Source organism: Helicoverpa armigera, chromosome 2 (assembly GCF_030705265.1).
Source record: "Helicoverpa armigera isolate CAAS_96S chromosome 2, ASM3070526v1, whole genome shotgun sequence".
Lineage (NCBI taxonomy): Eukaryota > Metazoa > Arthropoda > Insecta > Lepidoptera > Noctuidae > Helicoverpa > Helicoverpa armigera.
Genome location: NC_087121.1, coordinates 983492 through 999937, shown reverse-complemented (window position 1 = coordinate 999937; position 16446 = coordinate 983492). Strand labels below are relative to the sequence as shown.

Here is a 16446-nt window from a genome sequence, read left to right as displayed (position 1 = left end):
TTTTTTTCCAGGTGCCATAGTTCCTATAGTTTCCTACATCCTAATCCACTAACATCCCTCGCAACGCAATAGCCCAAGTAGTTTTCTACCATAGTTAGCAATACTTTAGCACAGAACCGGAGATTGTCCTTGGGTTCATTTCTATAGTATATACAACATGTAACTTAATTAACGCACATCCTGAAAATAGTTTGTTCAGAATCGTTTACTGAATCGATTTATATAATTTTTAATATGGGTCATTTTTTATCCCAAAAATAATTAAAACTACGGAAATTATTGTCATATTAATCCTGTACAGTCAAAACAAATTCAAATAGACCGTAACTCAAAGTAATAAGACTTCGTGTATTGTCGGCTTTTTCCGTAGTTTCGTCATGTTGTGTCGAGTCGAGCGGCGCGCGGCGCGATATTTGCGTGCGTACTAGTATGACCAAAAAGTTCTCCAAGAATTGGTATAACTAATTTAGTAAATAACAATGCATATACATGTTAAATTCAAAATTCAGTGTATGTATTATGATTATAACATAATATTCTAATTGGGGTGTTTGAGGGTGTGCGTTAATTACGTAACATGTTGTATATACAGGGATAATCGTCGGTTTTGTGTCACCATTTCATTAAAGTTGTCTTAAAAGGGCGTTTTAAATTTTTTTGCTGCAGCCTGCATCTGATGTGTGTGGGCCCTTGATTTACAGCTTTTATGACTTTTAAATGATCTGCTACTAAAATTACGATCATGCAATCACTAAATACAGACAATTTTAAATAAAAAATTTTTACTTAAGATTACTCTTTACCCATCAATATCGAATACGACAAGCAAAGAAGTGACAGCGATGGAAGCTATGTCATCTTAGTTTTAAAACTGATTTTTTGCGTCAAAACTAGTTGAATGACATATTTTTTTTATACAGGCGCTATTAAGGCACGTTAGGAAGACGCGGTACAATACGCGTGACGAAATGCAGTTATTTCGAACAAAAAGCATAGTGTAAGAACAGTCAATTTTTGTTTGCCACAAATTGTAATCCAAGCGTAGTAGAAACAAAGGCTAGTGCTAAACCTACTTGTACCCAAAGCGCTTAAGCGGTAGATCTTAATCAAATGGCGGAGGCCTACAGCGGCCAATATATACCTGAAAAAACACTCGTAGAAAGTGCATATTTATAGAAAACAGGGGATTTAACCATTAAAAAACATATTAATTGAATCGAATAACATGACTGTGTACGTGCATCTAGAACCAGCAGAGTAAAATTTACCCCTAAGAAAAAGCTTAAAAGAAACGCAGTTTTATCAACAAATGTAGTCTTTCTAGAGAGTTCTAGAGAGTTAACAATTTTGTAAAAGTCCCGATATTAGCTATTTATTCGCATTTTGTACTGTAAAACACAAAATATCCTCATTATGACGAGTTTAGGTGCAACTTTTGAGCATGTCCCAGTAGTCGTCATAATAATTGTAAAATTGACGGGTTTTGGGTCAAATGGGAGTTTTGAAGTACCAATAGATGTCACTTTTAAAAAATCTATCTTCTATGTTAAAAGTATTCCAAATTGCATATTACATCGCTAGCAAATAAACTTAACTATCTAATTAAACAAAGAAACATACCACAGACCCCACTGGAGTTATGTAAATCAAAACACAAAACCACGTGCTGAGTTTCACTTTTGACAGCTGAACTTCACGAAAAAACGATTTTGTTAGGGCACACACGTTTGAAATAACATATCTTAGAAGCCGTGACTGTTAAAACCCCGTATTGTTATTTCAATTGTGCAATATATTATCAAGAATATGTTGATATATAAACCGGCCCATTTTAAGTTCAGTAGAAAATAATAATAAAAGTTTTCAGATTAATTGACGACTATTGGGGCATGACGACTTCACCCGCGTTTACCTTAGTTATAATCCAGCAAAATAAATAAAATTATATAGTTGGTATAAAAGATAAACAAACAATCAGTTTTCTATTATTTTCATTCTATCCATAATTGGAAATTGAACAATACACCGCCATGTCAACACCAGGGCTGCATAAACTCATAAAACCTTTTATTAAATATCATAAAAGGGAGATCGATTAATTCAGCAATACAAATTGTGGGCGATGTGTCTCCGGGGTTGCCACGCGACCTCCGCTCCCCTATGCGCCCCTGTCCATGCGGGGATTATTCCTTTATTTCTCAGAATATCACTAAATATCGTAACGTTATTGTTCTTTTGTTTATTGCTTTTGTTTTCCGACGAAGAGGAATTAATGAAAACTAGCAGTTTTCAATCTGAATCTTGATGACTGGAAATTGTCTTTTTTATATCGACTAACAGCCAGTTTCTTCATCAAAAGTTAAAGCCAAAGTAAAAGTCAAAGTAATGTCTAAAGTAAAAGTAACGGTTAAATTAAATTTTTATATGAATTTTGCTGTCAGTTTAGCCTTGAAAAAACGAATTTGAACGTTACTTTTACTTTAGACATTACTTTAACTTTAACTTTTGATGAAGAAACTGGCCGTAAGTAGCATTAGTTAGGTATAGTAACAAAAGTTAAAGCAAAATTCTTCTAGTTCAATCTCTGCAAAAGTTGCGTGTTATTCTGTAAGTGTAAGTAAATTATAGTGTAATGTACAGACCACCTACAGTTTTATGGTATGTTACGTTTAATCTATGGTGAACGGACATAGAATTATGTTCCTAGAACCTTTGTGATTAATTCTTACTCTAGATAACACCAATATCCATTTTACAGAAAAAATATGATACCTACATATGATATAAAACTGATGCTAAATCCATGCCTTGTTTCTTTAGGCATCGCTTCTTAGTCACTTTGCAAACTGAAAAAAACTTACCCAACATATCGCTCTCTTATAGTCACTATATTCTATGCTTCATTTATACAAAAACTCATACATTTTCCTTGTTTTCTATCCATTTATTTTTCTCCGTTCGTTACAGATTCCGACCACGATTTGAGCTAGACGCCGCGCGTCATCGCTCTACGTTATTATAAGTCCAAGCACCGCCGTTTACGATATGTCCTGAATTTCTGGCTTATACACACTGACGGAAATACTAAGTGACTCTGTGCTGACATCAGACACTTATCTTTATTAAAAACTCGTCATATGTAGGAGGTTTTGGTAATGGATGCTGCTGGGCATAATGAAAGATCATGTCGTCTTATAACTCATTGAAATACCAATAATTGTTAGGTATGATACTCAGTTACTTTCTAGGGTGGGGTACAGTTCTATTTTTCCTGCTGTTTCGGACCTCGGCGTTTTTGAATAGGACTTTTTGCAGCACGCGCGCTGTCCGAAACGCTTCGAGAACTTTTTGTAAGGCAGTTCTCTTTTCATATTTATCTGAATAAAACAGGTCACCTAAAGTCCTACTTTGTTCCATATCAAAAACAATTGAAGTAAGCTTATTGAAGTTTGTTATCTTTTCATCTATCATCGGACCTACAGAATATACAGTAAAGCCAACGTAACTATTAATCCCTAAACGCATAATACGTACATATAACGACATGTAGGTTGAACTGCATCATCAGCTCGCTCTCAATTGTGACGGCGTTTAACCTCAATTGGTTAATTCACACTTTGCTTAGCGTCAATTAAATATAATTACTTGATTATGGCCGGGGTGGCTCGTCATCATATACTAGTGTTAAGCGCGGTTGTTCTTGGTTATTACAGTTATAGCTTAATAGCTGTTGGGCTTTGTATTAAATATGGAGCTTTTAGGTTGTAGTGAGAAGCAGTTCTGGTCAATAGAGTTGGTCTTAGTGAGAATAAAGAAGGTGCAAAGTTAGCTTTTATTGATTTTAGAATAGTTTCAAAATATGATTTAGGATGGGTAGATACGCGGTAAATATGAAAGCGGTCTTGCTATGAAACATTTGTACCTACATTTTTCCGTCACGAACACTTATAACAAAAGTAGCAAAATTAGATATTTTTTTAACAATTTGTATTAAAATTGTAAGTACCTACCTACGGATGTTATACAAAAAACTCATAAAACCATTTTGATTGATTCCGAAAATTTTGAATCGTCGTGTCAGCCGAAAGACGTCGAAGCAAACAGCATCCACAGAAACTTATGAATGTAAGCAAACAATTAAAACCCCGTTCTCAGGTTCAGAAAACTTACTCGTATAGGCTCAGTCATCGCCAGTAACCATTGTGTAGAACCACAAACATTTTAACTGCACTCCAACAGAAGAGTTACAGTTTAACGTTAACGGAATTTATGAGCGTGACTCAGCAAAACTTAACTTTAAGTCAATAGAGTCAGCAACTTTATGAATAAGTGCATACTTCAGAAGAAATTCTTGATTTTTGAACTAAAGTTGATAATTTTTTAACTCAAGAATGGGACTCACCAAATGGATTTAGGCTTAGTTAACACACGCACACGTGTGAAAATTTACTCTTTACCTATACTAGGATACCATAAACCACTAGGAACTCAAATGCTAGTGTCATACGAACTGACAGGCCATACTATTCTGCTATATGCAGCTGTCCTGCCAGCCCTATTGCTCATTTTGCGTCAAGAGTTAAAAATAGATTGGTTGGAGAAATTGCAAGTGTTAAAAATAGATAAAGTGCATGAGAAGAATGACGTCACTTATTAACAGAAACATTATTAGTTCTGCAAGATGAACAAAAAATGCATACATCCCAACATTTGTAGAAGATTTAGTTTTACGAAAAAAAGTTTGCAAATACTGTTAGAAGATTTTAAATGTTGAAGACGTCTACTTTCAGACTTGGCGTTTAGAGATAGTGCAAGAGACTAATATCTACGGATTTCGGTCCAATATCGCTCCTTATTTACCTTACCTGGAGATGAAAGTTTGCGTGGAGACGGACTAAATATACGATGTATGTTTTTGGAGCAAATAGACTTTCCTCGGAATTTAAATTCGGCCCAGTAAGCTCACGTTACGAACTTTTATAAGGGAAGATTTTGATTTGATGTCTAGATCTTGAGCGGATAAAGGCATAGGGTCAACCAGTCTTATCTGCGGTATCTGTGCTGAGGACATCAGATAGGCAGTCGCTCCTTGCACACTGGTTCTCAGCTGCATACGGTTAGACTGGCTGCCAATCCAACTTAGTTGGCAAAAGGCACGGCAGATGATCATCTTTTATCCTAATTTCCATATTTAAGTAAAGGAATACAACAAAATTACTAAAATATTTATTATAATAGTTAGGCGTCTGTTTCGTTAATATTATTTTATTGTGGTTATTTCACACAAAAATATGAGTAGTAATTTTGTATTACGTTTTATGACATTATGTCATGTTTTTAAATGTAGGTACAATAACTGCTAAGTACAATGCATTTATTATTCATACCGCTAACTATAGGTATGTAAAGTAACAATAATATTTATTTATCGCTTTCCCGGAACCACTGATAACGGTTATCACGCAGGGCTGCCACAAACAACTATTATTATGCTTTTATTTTTAATCATACAATAGGATAAAAATAATTACACAGGTATATAAATTACCTGTTTAATTAAGTAAACGAGGAAAACTATAAAAACCTACGTACCTATGTGTCTTTTTATAGCGAACAGTGTTCACTTTAGAGGTTAATTTTTCCTTTTTATTAGGTAGGTCAAACTCAAACTCAAACTCAAAATCGTTTATTCAAATTAGGCTGATAAATCAGCACTTTTCGAACGTCAAAAACAAAAGACAGCCCCCAAAAACGCCCGCCCTTCACCACATCCTATGTGTTTTTGCTGGGAAGAAGAAGTGGCGCAACAAACTCCCCAGCAACACATGTCTGTCTGTAAGGTTTGAAGAACCAGAATGTATACAAAACAAGTCAATAAGTCATAAAAAATATCATTATCACATGATAACTATTATATAAAATTAAGAAAGAAAAAAAACAAACTGAACACAAGTAGGCTAGCACACAGATTTACACCTATAAAGACTAAGTACTCAAGCATTACTTATAATCCATTAAGTGTATCTAAAGCCTCCTGTTAATAAAATAAAAATGTATTTTTAATATAAGCATAGAATCAGCGTGCCCACCTACATGTGCAGATGTTTATGTTGTAGCTGTACAACACAAACAAGGTGTACCTGCTAGGACTACAGTATTATTATTTACTTCAAAAATATAAAAAAAAGCTAATAGAAAATCATACTAAAATGTATAAAGTGTCAATAGCCATCAACACGACCTGGTACCGCCAGCAGCACCCGTTCACGAGTATAACGCGAAGATCAGCCATCGCCCCCTTCGCACATTTTTGAGGGAAGGGGACAACCCGACCCCCAACGCTACCGCTGGCCATACCGTCTAAGGGAGCATGACGTGCTTGCTGCTATTCAACAAAAGTAGAACATGTAAGAAGTGCTGCAGTCACTAGCAAGCCATAAAGAAACAATGCTAAGCAAAGTTTAACAAAACTTCGAAAAGTAAATAAAAATAAACTCAATCATAATTCAGAATTAATGTCCAAAGTAATGTCAATCAATGTAAACAATAATAATAAGTTAATAATTTAGTTATAGTGATAACAAGAACGAGCTGCCTCGCGGTCAACTTAGCGACCAACTATTTCTATCATTTAAATAATCATTAATGCTATAATAAGCCTTCTTTGAAAGAATTGACTTTACTTGTAATTTAAATGCATTCAACGGTAATTGTAGTAAAGTTAAAGGTAGTTTATTATAAAAGCGAATACCGAGCCCCAAAAATGATCCATGAACCTTATGAAGTCTGTGAGTGGGTACACACAGTTTGTGCTTGTTTCTAGTGTTAATACTGTGAACATCGCTTTTTTTGGTGTACAAATGAATATTTTGCCTAATGTAGAGTATATTGGCAAAGATAAATTGTGATGCCACAGTAAGAATGCCTATTTCTTTAAAGAGCTCTCTTAGCGAATGTCTACTACCTAACCGGTATATCGCACGAACAGCTCGTTTTGTAATACGAATATGTTTTGAATATCAGCAGCTTTGCCCCACAGAAGAATACCGTAGGACATAACGCTGTGAAAGTAGCTAAAATAGACTACTCGAGCTGTGTCTACGTCAGTGAATTGTCTTACTTTTCTGACGGCGTACGCAGCTGAGCTAAGCCTTCCCGCGAGGCTAGCTATATGCGAGCCCCACTGAAGTCTGCTATCGACTGATATACCAAGAAATACTGTGGATTTGACAGTTTCTAGAACCTCGTTACTTAATATAATATTCGGGCCTAGGTTTTTCACGTTCGGTAGAGTAAATTTAAGGCATTTTGTTTTCTTCGCATTTAAGACCAAGTTATTAGTACTAAACCAGTGTGTAACCAACGAAAGTGCACTGTTTACGTCGTTAAATTGATCCCTATTTCTGTCGACTTTAAAAATAAGTGAAGTGTCATCTGCAAACAGTACAACGTCACAGATATTCTTCAGATGGTATGGTAGATCATTAATATATACCAGGAATAAGAACGGACCTAATATTGAGCCCTGTGGCACACCTAATTGGACTGATAAACCTGATGATTTGACGCCATTGACATCTACGCATTGCACTCTGTTATTTAAATAGGATTCTATTACGCTAAGAGCTTCATTTTGGACTCCGTAATAACGTAATTTACGTAGAAGCGTATCGTGGTGCACACAATCGAATGCTTTGGAGAGATCACAGAATACTCCAATGGCATTCTGAGAGTTTTCCCACGCATTAAAAATGTGTTTTAAAAGAGCTACACCAGCATCTGTTGTCGAACGACCTTTTGTAAAGCCATATTGTTCACTATGAAGGAGGCTATTAACATTGAAATATCTTTGTAACTGCTTGAGTACTAATTTTTCGAATATTTTACTAAAAGCGGGTAAGATGGATATGGGTCTAAAATTATTTACATCCTTCTTATCGCCTGATTTAAATAAAGGAATGACTTTACTTAGTTTCATTAGGTCGGGAAAAACTCCGGTTTCAATACATTTATTAAATGTGATAGCAAGATAGGGGGCAACAATGTCGATAATATTCTTTAATAGTTTAATGGAAATGCCCCAATAGTCACCACTGTTTTTTAAGTTCAGCGAATTAAAAACGTTAATAACATCAATTGGCGTTATTTGCTCAAAACTAAAAATAGCGTCACACTTTGGGACACTATTATGCAGGAGATTCTCAGCGTCCGTAGCAGAAGAACTCAAGGAGCGAGTCGTAGTTAAAGGTATGCTAGCAAAGAACTCATTAAATGCCATGGCTACGTCAGCCGCATTACTAATACGTTTATTATCAGCGACTATTTCTAATTTATTCTCAATATTTGTCGATTTTCCAGTTTCCTGATTAATAATTTTCCAAGTAGTCTTTACTTTATTAGAAGAATTTTTTATAGTATTACTTAAATATTTTGCTTTAGCAACATTACAAATTTGTTTAAATAATTTTGAATATTTTCTAACATAATCTAAGAACGGAGTATCAAACCTGTACATTTTCATACCGTATAACTCGTAAAGCCTCGCTCGACTTTTGTAAATACCTTCAGTAGCCCATTTATTAAAGTTGGCAGAGGTAGCATTGACAGTCATGGTTTTAGTCTTAAACGTGGAATTGAATTCCTTTTCTACAACATCAAAGAGTGATCCATACATGACATTAGGATCTTCATTTGCAAGAATAGAAGGTTTAAGTTTTTTGTTTATATTACTTTTAAATCTACTACATCGACTAGCTGTAACAGGCCTGCATTCAATTTTAAATGGCTTTTTGTGGATTACCATGGGAAAACTAGCACTTTGTCCGCAATGGTCAGACGTCAAGTTATTAAGAAGCATACAACTTGAGGCTTCACAATCACAAAAAATATTATCAAGGCAAGTTGAAGAAGTGGCCGTGATTCTTGTAGGTTCAAAAAACAAATTGACTAAGTTATAAGATTTAAATAGGTTTACGAGTCTAATACTTAATGGAGAATCTACCTCTAATATATTTACGTTAAAATCTCCACATATTATTTTACGTTTATTATTAGATTTCAATTTATTAAACAAGTCTTCTATAACTGACTCGAATATGTTGAAATCACCTGTGGGGGGGCGGTATACGCAAATTATGACATATCGCTCAAGTTCTACACAAGACAACTCGATAGTGCGCTCGACAGAAAGATTAACCAGATCCTGTCGTTGTTTACATTTTAACTCGTTAGAAACTAATATTAAAGATCCACCTCGTATGGCATTCTTCCTTACAAACGCACTTTGTACAGTATATTTGCTATCATTTAAAAACAATATTTCGGGTTCTTTTAACCAATGTTCAGTCAAACATAAGACATGAACATTAAAACCTTCCAAAAACAAACTTAACTCTAACTCCTTGCCAGATAAGCCCTGCATGTTTTGATGTACAAGATTCAAAACATTTGACTCACCTGTTGTCGTGCCTAATAGTTTAAACTAGTAGGCATATCAATAAGAATGTTAGTAGTATTACTAACAATATCCGGAGGTACATGACAAGTACCTGTGTCTATGTGTATATTATATGCTAAAAGATTAGCAATATGTCGTCTACAGCTAGGTGGCAAATACATAGAATATTCAGTTAATTGAAATCTATTATCAAACTGATTAACATCAAAAATTGAAATAGAGTCAAGACGGTTAGTCCTATTGTACATTAACATATTTAGATTGAAAATGTGCCTATTCTGTTCCTCAGTCAAACTGTAAGAGTAAGGTAAGGCACCTATTATGAATTTACATTTATTTATTTCACTTAAATGTAGAACAAGACTAATGCAATCTATAATATCTTTTTTTGTAACATTAAAGCTATCTCCATAAAGCAATATTATAGTAGAATAGGGGATTAGCTTTGTCAATTTAATAGTATTTATTAAGTGGCTAAAACTGGCACCAGGTAAACAATTATTAATTACATATTGTTGCGAACACTGATTAAATATACTACCTAATCCTTGACCAAATTTGTCAGAAAAAATGTATGTAACACTTTTATTTATAACTGTAATAGAATCAGAATCATGGGTGACAGCCACTTGAGTCACCTGTGGTGCCGGGGTAACAGACTGGGGCTCAGGTGTCGGGGAGCAAGTACAACTACAGGAAAGGTTATTTGTCAATGACTCATACCTCTCTGCATTGCACCTCACTATGTCTGCCAGCTCACAGGCCTCTTGCATGCGCTTACTCAAATCCTGTTGTGAAGCTTCATATTTGTGGAAAATATCCCTAAGACAAATTTCTTTAATATGAAGTTCCTCCTGTAAGCGCTGAATTTCAGTGTCATGAAACGACCTACATACGTCTAATTCTGATTGACAAAGTTCTAAATCACTTATTAAACTAATGTTCTTTTTCCTAAGGAAATTGTTTGATTTATACACTTTTTGTTTTTTTAGTGATTTTCTAATTTTACCTATTATTCTATTTAATTTTAAATACTTTTTAATTTTATTGTGTGATGTAAATGTTTTACTTTCCTGAGCTAAAGTATCATTGGTCAAGTCAATTGTTATCATTGGCTGATTACTACAAGAACCGGATGCACTACCAACAAGCTCATCGTACAGGCTGCAGGTGTTCGCAGACCGTTCACTGGACTTTGCAGACTCCAACTGTGTGATGGTGTTGTGGGCTCTGCTTAGCTCATGTTCCAGCTCAGAGATCCTGGTTAAAGCCAGTTCATGTGTGTCGCTGCACTCTTGCATGTTTGACACTAGTCGATTAAGATGTTGATTTTGGTCGAGTATATCCATATGTTCTATATGTAATTCAGCTAACTGGTTCTTAAGTTCAGTGTTCTTGTCAACAATGACCTTAACTTCTACCTCGCTGTCATCCCGTTCTTGTAACAGCTGTTTGCACAGATCTTTGCTGGTTTCCAAGTCTTTCAGTGTAGCCCTCAACTTTTCCTCAAAGAATGCAGCTCTACGGGTTAACATGATGGAAAGTTAACCCTGAGGCACCCTGGAATGTGAGAAGAGATAGCTAAGTGAAAGAAGGAAGAGAGGTTAAAAGTAAAGTAAAGTTTAGAAACAAAAGACTGGAGGATTATTGTTTAATGAATTAATTCTTAATACAGAGTTAAAGATGCTGAAGCTAATTATAAGGAAAAGAGTACTCTGTATTGCTGGATTGTGAGCAAGTTAATTATGTTTTATGAAAAGAGAAAATAAAAATTAAAAAGTTGTTGAGGGTATATATATTTTTTTTTTTTCTAAATATCTGTTGAAAATGAATGTGTTTGTTAATTGTTCAATAAATTCTATTTGAAATAAATTTCTGAAAATAAACTTTCACTGGATATGAAATAAAGTCTTACAATGACCACAAGAAAACAGCTGATCTTGTTTAGTATAGACAGTTAAACTTATGGGGCATATTTAGATAGCAGCTTGTATAAGATTTGGTCATTTAACGATGTGCAGGGAATACAAAATTGATAAATGAGGGGACTGGGTATCTAATACATAATAAATAAGCAAATACTCCCCGGGTTTTATGTTTGTCTCGAACACTTTCAAAATCCGTTCGTTGGGATGACAGCCAGTTTCTTTCCGATTGATTTCTATCGTTATTTTGCACCGAAATCACTCACAAACATTTATCCTTATATCTTATCACTAAATCTACTGAATCTAAGGTCAATTACAATAATTAAAGCACTAAAACTATTTAATTTTAAATAAAATCTAAGACATATATTTTTGACAACCGGCCACCAGTGTTGCCACTCTAATCGAGCCCATCGAGGTAGAACAACATGAACATCGTTATGCTTGGAAATCGTTACATTTTTGTTAGGAAAATATATCTATAGCAAAAATAACAACAAATTAAGTCGCAATATTCTGATTGTGTGACTAATATAAAAACGGAAATATTCCCGTAGAATTTGCTCTTACTCACCATTTATCCAAGAAATCCCACCCAAATCCCCTATAAATAAATAAAAACCCCGTCTTGACAGCCCTAATTGATAACGCTCGTAAACCTTAGCGGAGTGACAGCCCTGTGATAGTATCGCAATATAATATATTAAGTGAGTCGAACGCGTGACACTAGAGAACCGACTCATATCGGAACATACCACGAATTTACGCTGAACCAGCGAGGATGGGCTATATGGAGTAATCAATGAGAAGGAATTTTGAATAGAATTAGAGAAATCTACATACTTTCTTTATTTGAATAAATTTTACATCATCTTTTGTATCAGAGTTCATAAAATTTCGATTTCGTAGATCATAAAATTTTAATACAAAAATGTGAATATTATGGGATTAGAGGAAATGCTCTACAGTGGATTGAGAGCTACTTAAGTGACCGGAAACAATGTGTGGAGATTACTGGTATTGATAATAACTTAAACTGTGCCTCAAATAGATCAACCTACGAATTTAATAGTTCTCCATTTATGACTAGGAATCAGGAATCATGCTCTACGCATTCCCGAAAATATCAGCTTGCATTATTGTAACTAAACCGGGCTATGAGGTCCGACGGAGATACCAGTTACTTGAAACTGCAACGGATCTCGTGCCTCATGAAAACTCATTGCATATCGTCATCATTTCTTACTTGGCTAAACAAAAATAAATAGACATCTGCATTGAAAATATTTTTCACTTCTTCCTTAACCTTTTGGAAAATACCATATATTAGGTACTAAGCTTACCTAGAAGAAGGAAATTAAAAAACAACTGCAACGTTTTTACCCAGACTACGTGAAAAAGGTCTTAACTTTCTTTCATCTATTCTGATGTTATTGTTTTTGGAATCCCTCTATATTTGCAGACTGGCCGAAACTCTAGGGACTAGAGACAAAGTAACTCCTACATGTATCTGCGATCCTAGTACTAGGTATAGCTGAGCACCGGCGAGACACGAGCGAAAGTCCCTCGCTACGCTACTCGTATAATTCGAATACCTACCTACGTTATCGTAGGGACAGCATATAAAGTTCACTTTATACAAATATAATAAAATCATATTTTTGGAAAAGAAGAAAGAAAACGATAACTGAATTCTCTCTTTTTAAGTAATTAATTAGCCTTGCTGATATAACACAGAAAAGACAAGACCCGTATTCATAAAATTGTTAGTAACAAGCTCGTTTTATTTACTAAGTAGGAAAATATAGAAATTATTTCACATATGACAATATTTCTAAACAAAATAATGAGTTGACAATAAATAGCAGCTTATTCCATTAGAACAGGTACGGCAGATGTCTTACACCTTAGTTTTCTTTCTGACAATAAAGGAAACTATAATTTATAAAGAATTATGTTTATACATACCCGTTACAGTTGTTACTTACAAAATATATTACTTTTATTAGTCATCAAAGATACCAACCGACAATAATGTGGTGATCAACATTAAAATCGAACTTATTGGTATAATTTTATCGCCAAATATCCTCGATTAAGGAAACACCGTTACATTGTTAAAAGAGGTATGCACTGCTCTCATTGAAAAATATTTCAATAAAAACATTTTAAGTATTTGAACCATTAAATTAATTTAACGAGAAACTTCTGAGAGCGCGGCGAATTCTTTGAAAACGTGTTAAAATAATGCTATTACGGTTTTTATAGTAAAGGAATAAAAACAAGAGTTTGTGTGCAAACGTTACCGCCTCCCCGCGCGTAGTTTTTCAGCGCAGTGAGAGTGGAGTGGGATTATACATAATTGTGTGTTTATTTAGGGTTTCCTGCCAGACGCTGCCTGCCTACTACTGCGCGCCTATGCCGCCCTGGTACTCGCTCACGTAATTATATCTGGTGGGGCTCTCCCCTTGGCGTTTGCTGTACGTACGGCACTTTATTATATGTTGTTGTCATGCCTAAGGTACTGCTACTCGTCTGGATATTTCCTGGAAACTAATGACATGTTATCATTTGCACAATAGTATGTTGCGGTTAGCATTATTCTAATGCACCCATAGAAACAGTTAGCATATGAAACTCTATGAAAAAACATACTAATTTACTGGTCAGGCACTACGCCCGTATTCCTAAAAGTTTTAACTACTCTTGGCTACCACCTACAAGTAACAGCAACTCACTTTAAAACAATATCGAGAAAGTTAAACAAGTTAAAACTCGCGGGGCCAAGTACGTTGCCTTGCGAAACTCCACCCCGCATTTACTCAACGCTCGGCTCGGCAATTAGTGCAGTTACGTTTTGAACTTTCAACGAATTAAAACTATTAGAAATATACCTTGGTAATGTTATTTGTATAATTTTTGCAATTAATCTGAACGGAAAGAGCTTGCAGCCTTTAGTAGCTCAGTCAAATGCTTTTATTAGATCAAGTTACTCGTTTTTCCTATTTTTATGGCTGTCAGTTAACTTCTTTCTTGAAGTACAAAAGTAAAAAGCAAATAAATATTTTATTAGTCAGTTTCCCATACATAAATCAAATATCTACATACCTCTATAAAAACTGTCAATTTATTAAATATTCAAAAGCGAGAATACTGGAAATATGCTTTGCGGCAACAAAAAATATGCTGGAGATTTACATACATAATAAATTGAATTTATTGATTTATATTTGATAAGCTCATACAAAACCATAACGTTCAAGCGCAATAACGTAAAAGCGCAATAGACGCATAGCAAGTTTATGTATTCAATGAGCATTGTCATCAGAAACTAATGAGAGACGATAATTGGCTCGCTTTCAAAATTCTGCAGATTCCATTAACTTTGTCATAAACAGTAAAGTTTACCACGGATTTTTGTTTAGCCCCCACATCCTTTTAAAAAACAGAAAACTAAGAATCCAATACGTTAACTTCCTTTACAATAGGCTAGTTTCCTAAAAAATAATAATTAGTCCGTCTTGTAGATTGTCCAAAATTAAGCGATACGATTTTTTTCTTTTTTAAATTGGATCAGAACTTGTTAAGATATAGCGTGTTAAAGTTGAGTGTGACGTCACAAGTTGCTACAATTTTCAGGACACTGTGACGTAAAAGGCCCCCACTCCTAATTTTTGAAGTGTATTATCTTTGTCATTTTATGTTTAATTAAAAAAAGAAAAAATACGTATCCAATATTTTTTGATTATCTAAAAAGCGGACTAAATATTATTTCATTATTTCGACCCTGGACACTACCCTATTCTTGTTGTCAAAAACTAAGAGACCACTGTACAAAAACTTTTAAATTTGAAACTCCACACAGCACATTTGTATCCCGTACCTTATTCATGAATGTTTAATCTCGGCCGTGTCCCGTACATTTACGATTTTTAATGCGGCGTGCAGCGGCGGGTAGCTAATGAAGCAATCTGTCTGTCCACGTCATTATTCATTATATTGTGCTGCACCGGGTTTATTCCGATACTATTCTGTCTGATCAACTGCTGGTTTCTAGGTAGCGGAAACTGGTTAAATTGTTCCCGGTTTAATGATTTTTGTGGAGAATGAGAGTGCGGTTATGATGAATCTGTCAGACTGTATGGGTATCTACTACATACACATATTCAAAGTAACAGAGTCCCGTCCCTGGTAGCTAGTCAATTGATTGGCAAAAAGCTATTGATTTTCAAACATTAAAAGTTGTTATGAACACAATAATAAATTGAAGACAAAGTTTCAATATCTCCATTTCATAAAACAGTATACGAACTCAAAAATAAACGACTATCAACAGATTTGAGAAGTACCTCTCATCAATACCCAGACTCCACTCGGTATGTGTCCGAATTTAAACTAAAAACTTAATTCAAATTCATAGGCATCGCGTTAGGATAGGACCGAGCGATAACGCGACCTTCCAAGTCCTTATTAAAAAATATTCAATACTTATTATTCGAGCGATAGAAAAAACTTATCGTGCGGTGGGAAGTGGGAATAGCGGGCTAGTGATGTGTCAATGTATGTTACTATGTTGAATTTATCGATGTCTGTGAGCAAAATATTGCCAGCTCTAACAATGGACTTCGTTTGCTGAATGAAAGCCACATTTACAAAAAACATGATAAATGCAATAAAAAACTTGATAAATATGTATTTAGATATTTTATAGATAGTGAACGAACTCAATGTGCATTTTACGCCTTGAATGGTTACTAACGAAAGTCAGTGTCTATTATTATTCACTAAGTTGAAGGTGCGGCCGTTTGAATTAAGTCTTAATTAAACAATTTATTCAGTTAGCTACAATACTCCAGCAAAGTCAGTTGTACCTTTGTCAAGTCTCAAAATTGAACTTGGGGTTAAACATAATTATTTAAAAGAGTGCAAAAAAATCGAGAATAAAATACATCCCTGATTGTTTAAAGACGAATCAGTAGACATATCGATTTAATTATCGATAACAGTACAAAAAGTGATCTGATTTACGACTAAACGATTTGCGAGTATGCAAAAACTGAA

General features: G+C 34.7%; 1 protein-coding gene across 4 annotated transcripts in view; it reads right to left on the bottom strand.

The window, feature by feature from the left end:
* The window catches only part of LOC110378779 (uncharacterized), a 123316-nt gene that overhangs the window by 42113 nt on the left and 64757 nt on the right, over nucleotides 1-16446 (bottom strand). The window lies entirely within an intron of this gene.